The 14,955-nt window shown below is 41.7% G+C and overlaps 1 protein-coding gene and 1 long non-coding RNA gene across 4 annotated transcripts in view; one reads left to right on the top strand and one right to left on the bottom strand.

Annotated features, from left to right (window-relative positions):
• Positions 1 to 6,336: 6,336 nt before the first annotated feature.
• Positions 6,337 to 14,366, bottom strand: LOC143661035 (uncharacterized). The gene is made up of 5 exons (XR_013164393.1): positions 14,294 to 14,366; positions 12,872 to 12,951; positions 8,481 to 8,711; positions 7,167 to 7,302; positions 6,337 to 6,736 (listed from the first exon to the last, which is right to left on the bottom strand). It is a non-coding gene; the product is annotated as an uncharacterized LOC143661035 (long non-coding RNA).
• DCTN1 (dynactin subunit 1) overlaps positions 6,857 to 14,955 on the top strand; it is a 30,970-nt gene continuing 22,871 nt past the window's right edge. The window contains exons 1-2 of one of the 3 annotated variants that reach the window (XM_077134608.1): positions 6,903 to 6,943; positions 7,437 to 7,526. The gene's annotated coding sequence lies outside the window, so the exon portion shown is untranslated. Of the gene's footprint in view, positions 6,944 to 7,436; positions 7,527 to 14,955 lie in introns of all 3 variants that reach the window. The other 2 variants (XM_077134606.1, XM_077134607.1) reach the window with 2 other exon arrangements.

The following is a 14,955-nucleotide window of genomic DNA, read 5'->3' as shown; positions in this document are numbered from 1 at the left end:
CAAAAACCAAATCAATAAATTGAGGGAGGACATGAAGAAGACATGGGCTGAACAAAAAGAAGAAATAGAAAATCTGAAAAAACAAATCACAGAACTTATGGGAGTGAAGGACAAAGAAGAAAAAATGGAAAAAACAATGGATACCTACAATGGTAGATCTAAAGAGACAGAAGCTACAATTAGTGAACTGGAGGATGGAACATCTGAATTCCAAAAAGAAACAGAAACTATAGGGAAAAGAATGGAAAAACTTGAGCAGGGGATCAGGGAACTGAATGACAATATGAAGCGCACAAATATACGTGTTGTGGGTGTCCCAGAAGGAGAAGAGAAGGGAAAAGGAGGAGAAAAACTAATGGAAGAAATTATCACTGAAAATTTCCCAACTCTTATGAAAGACCTAAATTTGCAGATCCAAGAAGTGCAGCGCACCCCAAAGAGAATAGACCCAAATAGGCGTTCTCCAAGACACTTACTAGTTAGAATGTCAGAGGTCAAAGAGAAAGAGAGGATCTTGAAAGCAGCAAGAGAAAAACAATCTGTCACATACAAGGGAAACCCAATAAGACTATGTGTAGATTTCTCAGCAGAAACCATGGAAGCTAGAAGACAGTGGGATGATATATTTAAATTACTAAAAGAGAAAAACTGCCAACCAAGACTCCTATATCCAGCAAAATTGTCCTTCAAAAATGAAGGAGAAATTAAAACATTTATAGACAAAAAGTCACTGAGAGAATTTGTGACCAAGAGACCAGCTCTGCAAGAAATACTAAAGGGAGCACTAGAGTCAGATACGAAAAGACAGAAGAGAGAGGTATGGAGTAAAGTGTAGAAAGAAGGAAAATCAGATATGATATATATAATACAAAAGCCAAAATGGTAGAGGAAAATATTATCCAAACAGTAATAATACTAAAAGTTAATGGACTGAATTTCCCAATCAAAAGACATAGAATGGCAGAATGGATTACGACCCAGCAATACCACTGCTAGGTATCTACTCAAGGGACTTAAGGGCAAAGACACAGACGGACATTTGCACACCAGTGTTTATAGCAGCATTATCTACAATTGCAAAGAGATGGAAACAGCCAAAATGTTCATCAACAGACGAGTGGCTAAACAAACTGTGGCGTATACCTACGATGGAATATTATGCAGCTTTAAGACAGACTAAACTTATGAAGCATGCAATAACATGGATGGACCTAGAGAACATTATGCTGAGTGAGTCTAGCCCAAAACTAAAGGACAAATACTGTATGGTCCCACTGATGTGAACTGATATTTGAGAATCAACTTGGAATATATCATTGGTAACAGAGACCAGCAGGAGTTAGAAACAGGGTAAGATAATGGGTAATTGGAGCTGAAGGGATACAGACTGTGCAACAGGACTAGATACAAAAACTCAAAAATGGACAGCACAATAATACCAAAGTGTAATGTAACTAGGTTGGAACACTGAATGAAGCTGCACCTGAAATATGGTTTTTTGTTTGTTTGTGTGTTTGTATCTTTTGTTTTTGTTTTTTTTCTTTTTCCTTTTTATATATATATATTATTAGTATTATTATTTTAATTCTCTTCTCTATATTAACATTCTATATCTTTTTCTGCTGTTTTGCTAGTTCTTTTCCTAAATCGATGCAAATGTACTAAGAAATGATGATCATACATCTATGTGATGATACTAAGAATTACTGAGTGCATTTGTAGAATGGAATGATTTCTAAATGTATTAATTTCTTTTCTTTTTTTGATTAATAAAAAAATTAAAAAAAAAAAATCTTCCAAGCTAGTCCATTGCCACCGCTGGCAGTGTGTCGACCAACATTGAATGTCTCTCTCTGGTGACAGGATTTCCTATTACAGCACTGCGGACATCAGCTGTTACTTTTGTAACAGTGCTCTTCGACTTATTAAGCATGGATTTCACGGCTGCACTACTGAGTAGTTACAGCTACCTCCTCAGCACCCCCTGGGAGGGGCGGCTGTGGGCTCGATCCCCCGCCCCTTCCAAGCGCCGCCTGGGCTCCTGCTCAGCCTCGGCCCCGGGCCCCGCCGCCTCACTCCACAGCGTCCTCCGCCCGCGCGGCCGCCGGGGCTGGAGCGGGAGTGGGGAAGGTGGAGCGGAGGGGAGGGACTGGGAAGGAAGAGTCTGTCTGGTATCATTTTGACATTTAAAAATTTATGGCAACTTGTTTTTTGATCTAAGATATAGTCTATCCTGGAGAAGGGTCCATGTGCGCTAGACACGAATGTGCAGTCTGCTGCCGTTGGGTGCCGCGTTCTGTGCTGGTCAGTCTGGTCTAGTTGGTTTATAGTATATAAGTCTTCTATCTTCTCTCTAGTTGTTCTAGCCATTATTGAAAGTGATGTATTGTAGTCTCTTACCATCAATGTAGAACCATCTATTTCTCCTTTCAAATCTGAAGCTTGCATTTTGTTCCAAGCTTTTGCTAGCTAGTGGCCTTAGGAGTTCTCCTGTTTACAGGAATTCAAATGACACCTCTATTCCCTAAAGTAGGCTTTCTCCATTTCCTGGATGGTCTGCTTTAGGATTTGAAGCAGGTAAGCCTTTGTCCCAGGCCTTTTAACTTAATTGTTTCTTAAACTGTTTTGGCTGTCCCAAGCTGCCTTTGCCTGGAGGGCAGATTCTGACTTGGGGGGTGGGGTGGATGAGTGAGGAGTTTCCTAGGTCAGTCTTTCTCAGCGGGAACAAGTTTAGAGACCCACAGTGGGAATGCAGGCCAGTTCCTTGTTGCACTGGGCAGGAGGTGACGGAGGGGCCAAGAAGGGTGCCAGGAACTACTTTTTTTTTTTTTTTTTTCATGTTTAATCATCTTTAATTCAAATGTAAAAGTCTAATACAAGCCATTTATAGGGCTTGGGATTTGTTCTTTAAAAATCAAGGACAGGGAAAAAAAACAAGGATGGGGGAATGCAATAGAATGATCTTTCCACGTTTTCATAAAAAACTTTTAAGGAAAGGATAGATCATAGGGCATAAAAGATCCGTTAAGCCAAACCCACTCTTTCTCCTCTACCAATAGTTCTGATACTTATTCCTAATCTTAAACACATTCTTGAATGAAGATTTACAATTCAGCTCTACTTATGTAACCATTTAAAAATAATTAGCACTGTCTTGCTTCCTGTAATGCCAGCCAGATCAGATCATGAAACGGCTTCATTGTTCATTTGTTCTTTTTAAAACGAGGGGGCAGTTATTTGTAGAGAGCAATACTTAGTATCCAAATTCATTTCCCAGGATTGGCGTACATCATTCAAAGGCCTAGACAAGCTCATGCTTTCAAAATGGAATACCTAGCCTAATGTGCATAGGAGCATGAATGGCAAAGTTGAAGATCAATAGTATAACTATTTTTCTATTTATCTGAAGCAGAGTAAAAAAAAAATTGGTACATTTTGGGAATTCAGTGGCACAAGGTACACTGCTGTAATGTGAGGGACTTTACACAGTTAATAAAAAAAAAAAAAAAAGGAAAAAACAATTTCCCCTGTTTCAAACACAGTGTTACATAATTTTACCTGCCCAAATAGACAGTTTACAAATGTTTGGTCAATACACTGCTAACATCCATAAAAAGGTAGCTTTCTTACTAAAATGCAAGAATTTAAAAGGTTGCTATCTAAACAAGATACACTTGATCTTAGCCAAAAGGCAGAGAAGTGATCCTATGGATTTTTTGAAGCTGTGTCTTAATGGGCTGTTTTCCATAGTTTTGAGGAAGTGTACCATCCTTAAGGTTTTGTTCTAGTTTGCAAGCTGCTGTAATGCTATATGCCAGAAATAGAATGGCTTTTAAAAAGGGGGAATTTATTAAAGTTGCAAGCCCACAGTTCTAAGGCCATGAAAATGTCCCAATTAAAACAAGTCTATAGAAATGTCCAATCAAAGGCATCCAAGGAAAGATACCTTGGTTCAAGAAGGCCGATGAAGTTCAGGCTTTCTCTCTCAAGTGGAAAGGCATATGGCAAACATGGTTAGGGTTTCCCTCTCGGCTGGAAGGCACATGGTGAACACGGTGTCATTTGCTAGCTTCCTCTCCAGCTCTCCAGGAGGCGTTTTCATCTCCAAAAGTCACTGGCTGGTGGACTCTCTGCTTCATGATTCTGTGGCATTCTCTGTTGTGGCTTTCTCGTGGCTCTGTCGTTCTTCTCTGCTCTGAATCTCCTCCCTTCCTTCCTTTTCGTCTTTTGCATTTAGATAACCAATTTTTCCAGCACCATTTCTTTTCTTTTTAATATTTTTATTGAGAAATACCTACACATGTACAGTCCAACCATATTATATGATGACTCACAATCATCATATAGCTTTGTATTCTTTACCATGATCAATTTTTACAATTTTATCACTCCAGAAAAAAGAAATAAAAAGAAAAAAAATTAACTTATACATCCCATACCCCTTACCCGTCTCTCATTGACCCGCGATATTCCAGCCTACCCAATTTTTTACTCTTTATCTCTCCCTTTTATTTATTTAGTCATCTGTCTATACCCTGAATAAAAGGAGCATCAGACACAGGTTTTTACAATCTCACAGTCACATTTTACAAGTTATATAGTTATACAGTCTTCTTCAAGAATCAAGGCTACTGGAATACAGTTCAACAGTTTCAGGTACTTCCCTCTAGCCACTCCAATACACCATAAACTAAAAATGGATATCTATATAATGTGTAAGAATAACCTCCAGGATAACCTCCTGATTCTGTTTGAAATCTCTCAGCCACTAAGACTTTATTTTGTCTCGTTTCTCTCTTCCCTGTTTTGGTTAAGAAGGTTTTTTCTCATTCTGATGATGGTGGGTCCAGGCTCATCCCAGGAGTCCTCCAGCACTGTTTTTTGAACAGCCTTATCATTTCTTTAATGGTCAGCAATATAAATTTTGTTATATATAAAGTTATCATATATATGTGTGCATTTGTTTTAAGTCTAAACTCTTTCTTGTTCTCATGGTCTTTTTTCTGTCCTTACAGTAATACCACAGTGCCTTAATTACTATAACTTTAAAAATTAACACCCTCCAACAATGTTCTTCTTCAAGAGTTTCCTGACTATTTTGGACCTTTGTTCTCACCTGTAAATTTGATAATTTGCTGTTGGTTCCTAGAATATCCTGATAGGATGCTATTGGAATTCTTTCATTATATATAAATATATATAACTAACTTCTTTGATATTAAATATTCCTGTTCATGAATGTAATATCTTTGTATTGTCAGGATTTCTTTAAACATCGTTTTGTAATTTTGGATTGTATATCTTTTGTTTGCTTTATTGCTAGATGTATTAGCATATTTTCAAAAATTATATTATTCAACTCTTTATTGCAATTCACAGAAATACAATTGATATTTATATATTGATTTTACACAACTACTTTATTAAATATTTTTAATCAATTCTAATAATTTATTGATTCTTTTGGCCTTTTCTATATAGATCATATCATCTGTGAAAAATGAAAGTTCAATATCTTTCTGAATTTCATGCCTTTTATATATTTTTATTTCCTTACTAGTCTAGTTATGTTGAAAGACGATGTTGATTACAATCAGAGATGTTGGTTATCTTGTCCTTCCAGTTTTCAGAGAATGTAATGAGCTCTTGTATTCTTTTCAAGAATCTGTCTTTGTTTTAACAAAAACATCTCCATCTGTAGATAGGGTTTTCCCCATGAATTTCTACAAAAGAGCTTGCATGTTCAACTGTAAGAGAGGCTTTTTTATAGTTGTTTGGTTTATCCCATATTGTGGGTTCTTCTTATCACACAAGTTTCAACATCCGTTGAGTCTTCATTTTGCCCCCAACCCTCAGAAGGAAGTGTGATACAGAAGGTCTGGCTCTTCCTCACACACCCTATCTGCTCATACTCTATTAGACCGACAAGACAGGCTGTAATGACTGTGCCTGACGTTCTTCCGGAGGTGCCAGACCCTTTCATAAAAGTGTAACAGGAAGAGGGCAGACAAGTTGAAGGTCTAGCTCTGCATTGTCCCGTGTGGCAGCCACTGGCCACATACTATTATTGAATATTTGAAATGTGGCTACTGCGACTGAGGACATGAATTTTCAATTGTTTCTGAGTTCTCTATTTTAAGTTAAATGGTGAGATGTAGGGGTCCACTTTCATTCTTCTGCACAGATATTCAGTTTTGCTAGATCATTAGTTATAGAGACTATTCTTTCCCCACTTCATGGACTTGACACGCTTGTCAAAAATGAACTGGATACAGGGGTTGATTTTTCACTTTTTAATTTTTTTTTTTTTTAATAAAAAAGTGCCAAAATGCCATTAAGTACTTTTGTGTTGTTTTACATTCCCATCATTAGGGCATGAGAATGGCTATTTCCCCAAATGATGGATAACCCTAAGTAGTAGCAAACTTTAATTTTCTCTTCAGGCTAAACGACGAGATGTGGCTTATCACTAGTATTTTAATTACCAGCTTAGCACTCAAAAGCTTAGCCACCTTCTGGGTGACCCATTGGCCCCCAGCAAATGGGTCCTTCGATCCTTCTGCGCTGTCTCTATTCTGCCAGCAGAGGGCGCTCGCTACGACGGTCCTCTCCTGTGGTCCTAGGCGGCTGCCCAGGCACAATGCGCGTGCGCAGATTCCGCCCCAGGTGTCCAGCTTTGTGCCTGATCGATGTTTCCTCGGCCGCGCTCTGCTTCCAGTTCTCAACCCCGGCTGAACTGTGGGGGAGAGGAACTATTTCCCGACCCAGAGCGCCTCCAGGACTCGGAGCGAGGGGCTCTAGGCTATTGGGTGGTCCTGCAGGGGTCGGCGGCGCATCGGGCAGCCCAGGCGGGTGGGGCGGGCGGAGTGGGCGGGGCGGATAAGGTCTTGGGCGGCGGTCGGCGGTGGGGCCGGAACCGGCCGCGGAGCCCCTGACAGGACAGGTACGGCGGCGGCAACCCTGCCAGTGGTGTCCTCCGACGCGCCCCGCACATCCTTGCGGTTCCTGGCGCGGGCAGGAGTCTTGGCAGTAGCCTGGGGAGCTGCACGGAGCCCTGCGTGCGGGGCCGGGGCTGGCAGGGATATGGGCCGCGCAGGGGTGGGCTCCCTCCCGCGCCCGGGGACCCCCTGAGTGTTTGACCCTATCAGAGAACTCTCCCATTCTACCTGAGATCTTCATCCTGGCGGTGTTCTCCCCGGGTCCAAGTGGCTGTGCCTCTTGGTTTCTTCGGGGCTTCAGGGTCTCCCTCCTTTCCTGGGAGCGTCCGAGGCACCCCTGAACCCAAGCCGAGCCACGGGTTTTCTGTGGGCATGTGGTTGAGAAGTTTTATGTCAAACAAACAACAACAGAAATCATGGAGCACTCAAGCATGGGGCCGGGATATTCCTGGGGTCCGCCCTAGCGAGCAGAATCTTGAGCATCCCTTTCGCCTTTAGACAAACCACATCTAAATCACACAGAGGAGGAACTCGACTGTTTTTAAAGAGACAGTGATTTGGAAACTTACCCTTCAGTGAAAGTAGCAGGTCCGTATCGACTATTTACTAACCCCCTGTGTTTAAGGTACTGAGTCAGAGAGCTATGAGGTAGAGCTTGTCATTCTTTACCTGGTGTACAGCCAAAACCTGCCCCACGGGACGTTAAGAAAGAGGTAATGGTAACTTTAAAAAAAAGGCATTTTGTGTTCAATTCTGTTTGGAAAAGTCATGGTTAAACAAAGTTTTCTTTACTGCAGAACATTTCAGAGCCTTGGTATGCTGATGATGTTTATCAACATCTCCAACTGTGGTTATGGTGTGGAGCGTTTCCCACATTTGACTGGGAAATAGTGTTTTTTCATGGTCTCTATCAGCGCTTAGAACAGTTTGGGAAATGCACCTTGAGAATTGGAAACTCAGGGTTTGGAAGAGGTAGTGTATACCAGTGCTCCAGTGCTCTACAAACTTGACTGAGGCAAACTTTTGGGAGTCATGTTAAAATGCAGATTCTGGTTGGTTCTGAATTCCTAATGAGCTCCCGGGTGATGAAAGATTGCTGTTCTGTGAACCACATTATGAATAGTAAAGGTGTGGATCACTCAGTTGAGAGTTAGTGACCATGCACTGCTCCCTGCTCCCCAGAACTGCTCCCTTGGATGAGTGAATTCACCTGTGCAGGCCTATAAACCAGGAGGCTGGATTAGAAGATCTCTAAAGTTCCTTTCACATGTAAAAGGCTGTGATTCTAGTCCAGTCACACTTTTGATACTTAGATTCCATCTACTCTATCCTTGCCAAATGGCTGTTTTGGGATTGAACATTTTTGGTGATGGGGAACTTAATAGTAAGAGACAGCCTATTTCAGGATAGTTCAATAAGAAAGTTCTTTATATTGCTGAAGTACATCTCCCTGCAGCTTTCATCCTGTTGGTTTTTCTTAGAAGTAAGCAGGGAAAATGTGTAATCCCTCTTTAAAAAGTATTAGAAGACAATTATTCTTACTAAGTTTTCTCTCAGCTGAATTATTATCCTTCATTCTTCCATGGTGTTTCAAACACTTCTGTTGAATTTAGCCCTTGTTGTACATACAGTGTAGTGAACCTTTAGCTGGATTTTGAAGGATGGGGGGCCTGACTAGGGAAGACATCCTAAGCAGCGAACAGTGGTGCAGAGTTGAGACTGCAGATGTCAGATCCAGGAGTATTTGATGAAGGTAGCTGAGGTAAAGGTGTCCTGTAATAGAGAAATGGAAGGTAAGACTGAGTTCAGATTGTGGAAGGCCTTGCTGGCCAGTACAGCACACCATGAATACCCACTGTGTGCTAGGTAGTATACTCATACCAGGAGTTGACATCGATTTTGTAGGGAATGTAATGTCAGTGAAAGTTTTGGGGCAGGTGAGTATATGGACAAAGCACTATTTAAGAGTATGTATTTGTCTTACTGTCAAGTATAATATAGTTAGTAGGGAAGGAGACAAGTAGGGAGCCTGAGATGCTTCACATATCAGTTAGAGGGGCTCTTAGTTGATGATAATAATAATAATGCCTTGTATGTATGTATAATACTTTATAGATTACAGAACTTCCCAGGCATGCTCTCATTTGATTTGATAATCCTGTGAGACAGGCAGAGCAGTTCTTACAGATGAGGCGTCAAAGAGGGTAAATGATTTGCTTTCATTCTCAAAGCTTGTAAATGGCAGAGCAAAGTGATGATGGTGGTAGTGGAGGTGAAAGGAAGGATGGGTAAGCTGGGCCTGACTGAATACGAGGGTACAAAGAAAGAGAAGTTTTTAGGGAGGGGTCAGAGTGGTTGGGAGAATCATTATATCATCGACACCTGTCACTCTGCCAGGTGTGCCATAGCTAGTGACTGCCTAGAGGTTTGGGTCAGGAGGGCTTGTGGTCGAGGATTCCCAGGTTGCCTGACCTGTCCGCAGCTACTGGGTGGTGCTGTGGGGATTTAGGCTGTCTGTCCCATGCCAAGGAACATGATAATTGGGTCTTTGGTGTCTCCTGAGGAGGTAAGTGCTCAGTAGATTAGTTCAAATCCATTTTAGGGTCCTTGCCATTTTTGGCTTTACATCATTGTCCTTTTGAAGTTCAGGCAGATTCCAGTTGCATTTGACTGATGGACAGATTAAGTGTCCAGTATGACCTTCCAAGCTCCTTTCTATTCCCTCAGGTCTCTAGGGCCTCACTGCCGCAGAGACAGGATACTTACGGCCCCCAGAGTCTCATCTAAGCTGTTTCCTAGAAGATCTGCACCATTAATTTCTCTGTGTTGGTGGTGTTTGAGGGTGGAGCTACTCTCTTGGAAAGTTGTCAGAGCCAGTTTATATCTCTAGATCCTGTCATTCATTTAACACTGAGTGTCTTCTCTGTGCAAAGCACTGTGTTCAGTGCTTGGGATACAGACATGAATAAAACTGCTCTGGAGGTATCATGATGGGATAAGGAAGACAATATTTTAAGTAAAATATGCTATTGTAATGGAGGTGGGTACAAAGTGCTATGTGAAGGCAAAGAAAGGAATTGACTAGCTTTATGTGGACAATCGGGAATCTTCAGAAAATAGGTGATAAGTAAGCTGAGCCTTGAAGGATAAGAGGGGAGAATCGACCCTCGTGACATTTGCAGCATTTGCAAAGAGGAAGAAAGGGAAAGGTAAGTAGATCCAAGTGGCTGGAGTGTAAGAGAAAGTTAAGATCAAGAGGGAGGTGATTGATGAGACTGACTGTAAATGAGGCCAGTTTTTTTTTTTTTTTCCTGCATGGGCAGGCTCGGGGAATTGAACCTGGGTCTCCAGCATAGCAGGTGAGAATTCTGCCATTGAGCCACTGGTGTACTGCCTAGGGTTTTTTTGTTTGTTTTTTGTGTGCTGTTTGTTGGGGGTCACATTTCATTCTTTTTCCATATGTGTATCCTGTTATTGCAGCATCATTTTTTGAAAAAAAAATTTTATTTCTTTCTTTGTTTTGAGCATGGTTATCAGATAATGTATAAGAGCCACTGGGAAGTGCATGGGCTGGGAATTGAACCTGAATTTTCTGCATGGCAGGCAAGAATTCTACCAGTGAACTACCCATGTACCCCTAAGGCCAGGTTTTATTTTATCTATCTATCATCTATCTATCTATCTATCTATCTATCTATCTATCTATCTATTTAAACCTTTGTCCCCCTATTATTTGTTTATTTTTTAATCTCTATTTTTTACTCATCTGTCCGGACCCTAGATAAAAGGATCATCAAACACAAGGGTTTCACAATAGGCCAGGTTTTAAATGGCCTGAAGTGCTATGCTAAGAAGATTCAATTTTTTATGGGCACTGGAAGTTTTTAAGCACATGAAGACATGATTGTATCTTGGGATCTAACTGTGGAAACAGACTAAAGACTGAGAACCTGTGTCAGGGACATTAGGAGACTGTTATAATAATAGCCTAGACGTAGGTTAGGGCTGCAATAGATTTAGGTCAGTGGGGATGGAAAAGGGGGAAGAATCTGAGAGAAATTTTAGCGATAGAGTTAACCGGTCTTAATGACTAATTGGTTGTTGAGAACAAGAGAGAGAGTTGTTGAGGATGAATCAGTTTCTATTTTGGGTGGAAGGCAGTGGCAATAGCAAAGAGGGAATATAGAAGAGGAATTTTTTGGGGGGGGTAGGGAGACGATACCAGTGTGTTTTGTATCATGTTGAACTTGAGGTGTTTGTGGTGCTTGGCAGACAGATGGAAGGTGGATCTGAGGTTCAGAAGGGGTGGTAGGTGTAGATGGTGGTTGAAACTGTAGGAATGGACCAAATCTCCCAGGCACCTCTGAAGGTGACAGAGGAGATGAGAAGGGTTGGTGCATAAGGTAAGAATGTTGCCTAGGAAAGTAGGAGAGGAGAACATTCCAGGAAGAGGATCAGTGACCTCATTTGTTGCAGGGAGGTTGAGTAGGATGTACTTGGAAAAAGCCTGTAAGGTCGGCAGTCAGGAGATGATGATTACCAAGGCTCTTTATATTTTAGTGTGAGCAACTTCAGTGGCCTATATGGGTGCCAGGTTGCAATGGATCAAGGAGGGGATGGGAAGTGAGGAAGTGAAGGTAGGGAGGGTGTACTCACTTTGAGTAGCTTGGCAGGGAAGGGAAGATTAGCAATGGTGGCAGGTTGAGGAGGAGGTAACAGAGACTGGGGACAGTTTCTTTCTCGAATAGAAGTCTTGAGCATGGTTATCATGTAATGTATAAGAGCCATTGGGGAGGGTGCACTTGAAGGCACAAGAGAAAAGATTATTGCTAACTCAAGTCCTCAGAGGAGGGTGAAGGGGCTGGCCCTGCAAAGAGGTTATCATTTCCTTTGAAGTAGAAGGAAAGAGGCAATGATGAATGCAACCATATCCAAATTTGCAGGGAAATTCTTACTTAACAGATTCCATATTCTTTCTCTGCTAAGTTATTTGCTGAGGGCTGGGGACACAACATGGGCTTGGGCAGGAATTGAAACTTAAAAGTGGTAAAGGAAGCTTGGAACTCCTTGAGGAAAGGGAGAGAGAGCAGCCTTGAGACGAGCTCCAGAAGTTGAGTACCCATCTCAAATTAAGTCCTGCACTACAGACCTCTCCTTTTCCTTCCTCCTCCTCCTCCTCAACAACAACAACAGTAATAATAATAGCAACAGCAATGGCTAACATTTATTGAGTGCATCATCCCAGACACTGTTCCAAGTGCTCTTTATTTGTTCTCTCCTGGTTTTTAGAACAGCCCTGTTAGAAAGGTATTATTATTCCTATTTTACAGAGGAGAAAATAGGATTAATTTGGCTTACCTTGTACTTGTGTTTGATGAATCTCTTACCTCTACAGAAATGGCATTCCTTCCTCTGGGGCACCAGAGATGTCAGAAATTTAACCCCAGTCCTCACGTTGTGGGCCTTGAGGGATTTGTGTCTAGGGCTACTGAGAAGGAAGTTTTGCCCTGACAGCCTGTGAGCATGATAATGGCATGGGTGGGGAGGACAGTGGTGTCAGTTGTTGGCAGCTTTTTGTCACTATATAAGGGACCTCTGAAATCCTTGAGTGATTTCCCAGCACTAAGACTAGGAAGACAAGTGTCTGATAGTGATTTGTCAGGTACTGCAGGCTGAGACTGTGTTGCCTGAGATGGTGAATAACAAGAAGGACCTTGTCCTCATCCCCACCTCCCCAAAAAAGAAAGATTTTTTTCTGTCACTCAGTTATGAGACTAGGCAGAACTATAATCTTATGTAATAACAGAATGATTAACACCTACCTTTTGTGTTTTCCCACTTGGTGTAATAGAATTTGCAGGTGTGGTGCACAACCGACTTAGATGAAAGGGGAGAATGGTCGGATGGCATGGATGGAAGGAAAACGTACTCACCTTTTCCTGCTGCAGCCATTGGAGCATCATCTCCTTGTCCTTCCTCTGGAGGTTGCCATGGATACGCCTTTGAGTGGTGGCTTAAGGAAATTGATTTTCATTATGATCAGATGATGACGTGGGTTTAAAAAGAGAAAAGACAGAATGTTCTGCTTCTGGGGAGTAGTGGCTGGTGAGCTGCCCAAAGGGCAAAGCCTAGCAGAATCGAGGTGGCTTTGTTGGCTGCTTTGGCTTTTGCTGAAGTTGTGAAATGGTGTATCTCTCTTTTTAGAGCGCAGACTCAGGCTTCTCTGTCTGCAGGGTCCTAGTGCCAGGGACTTGCTGGTAGATTTAGGGGGAGAAACCAGTGGGAACTTTGAATAGGCTAAGTGGAATTCCTGTTGGCACTGGGAAGGGTAGATGCCTGTTGCCTCCCTGCAGAAGTTCCTTTATTGAGAATAAGGGAGACATTTTATGTAGCTTTCCCTCCTGGCTCTTGGAGGTCTGTGCCCTTTGAGGATGGGCCTAGCAGGGGAGAGATTGACATTCTGGGAGGGAACAGAGCTGTGTTCAGATTGGAGTAGACTGCAGACATTTCTGGGAATAATAAGCCAGAGAGGTAGAAGGAGGTCCATTTAGGGTCTGGATCCTGTTTGTATGAGATCTGGGAGACAGATACAGGAGTAGAACCTAGGAACAAAAGGCTCTCTGTGTCTTCTTGGGTTTCTGTGGCTATCTGGAATTCAGTCTTTTAAGCTTCCAGTCCCCTAGTCCTCATTCTTCACTCAGTATACAGTATGCAGACCTTCTTCCTTCCTGACTCTTGAACTTGTCCACATTTATCCCTTCCCTGATAGTGCTTTTAAAGATGTACAACCTTGTCCTAGTATTAAGAAAATATGGATCTTGCTGTACCCTCTAATTAAAATTGTTTCTTTTTGTCTCTTTGCAATCAGACTACTTTATACCCAATCATTAATGCAGTTTAATTCAAACTTGTGGACTCTGCTGTCAGCCTGCCTAGATTTCAGTCAGCTCCTCTAGGAGTAGAATCAGGGAAAGCAGGCAGTTGGGTTAACCCAGGATAAAAGTTAAGTGAGATGAGCCATGGGAAGTTCAAAAGATCAAAGGATATTGGGGTGCCAGTAAAAGCAAGGTGGACAACCTATAGGCTGGGTGCCAAAGATGTTTTTCCTTCTTTCTTAGTTCCTCAATTTCCAACAATCTAGTTTTTTCCCTATCATCTTCTGATGATAGGAATTTTTTCCAAGACCATTGGTAACCTATTTAGCAATCACAGGTATCTTACTCTCCTCTGTTCCCATTTTCCTGGATATATTGGCAGTATCACTGGGCAGGAAAATGGACTCAAAATCCAGGGAGTACCTGTCTCCTGGCTAAGGGAACAAGTAACTCCAGTGGTACTGTAGAAAGCGCACCTACCTGTACAGCTGGTCATTTTCTGGCCATGAGACCTGGCAAGTCATTTAACTTCTGAGATTCAGTTCCATGACCTGTAAAATGGAGATAGTGGGGTCTGTTTTTGGTTGTATCACAGGTTCATGTTCAAAAAAGCGATAGTGAAAGAAATGGCTAGGATGCAAAGTTAAATTTGCCTCAGAAAAGGCCCTAAAACAGGGCTTATTTTTTAATCTCCTAATAAAATTGTTTCTTTTTCATTTACCCCCCCAATTCTGTTAATGTTTTCAGTCATTATTCTTTCATTATGCATGCTTGAAAACTCCAAGATTTTGCATTCGATTATGTATTCATCCATCTATCTACTTATCCATAAACATTTGAGTTCCTACTGTGTACACATATCATTGATGTAACCTTTCAATAATGAGAAAGGTGATATCTACCATTTACCTACTATGTGCTAAGCATGATGCTGTCTGCTTTACTTAAATCTGATTTAAAGCTCACAACAACTCCATAAGGTAGACGTGATTTCCTTCTCATTACAGGTGAGGTAACTGGGGCTGAGAAGGTTAAATATCCTGTCCAGGGTCATATAGGTGAGGAAATGAGAGAACCAACATTTATATCCAGTTTGTCTGTCTCTAGAGTCCATCCTAAACTGCAGGCATCCTGCATCTTTT

This window comes from Tamandua tetradactyla, chromosome 17 (genome assembly GCF_023851605.1).
Source record: "Tamandua tetradactyla isolate mTamTet1 chromosome 17, mTamTet1.pri, whole genome shotgun sequence".
NCBI lineage: Eukaryota > Metazoa > Chordata > Mammalia > Pilosa > Myrmecophagidae > Tamandua > Tamandua tetradactyla.
This window is presented reverse-complemented; position numbering and strand designations above follow the sequence as displayed.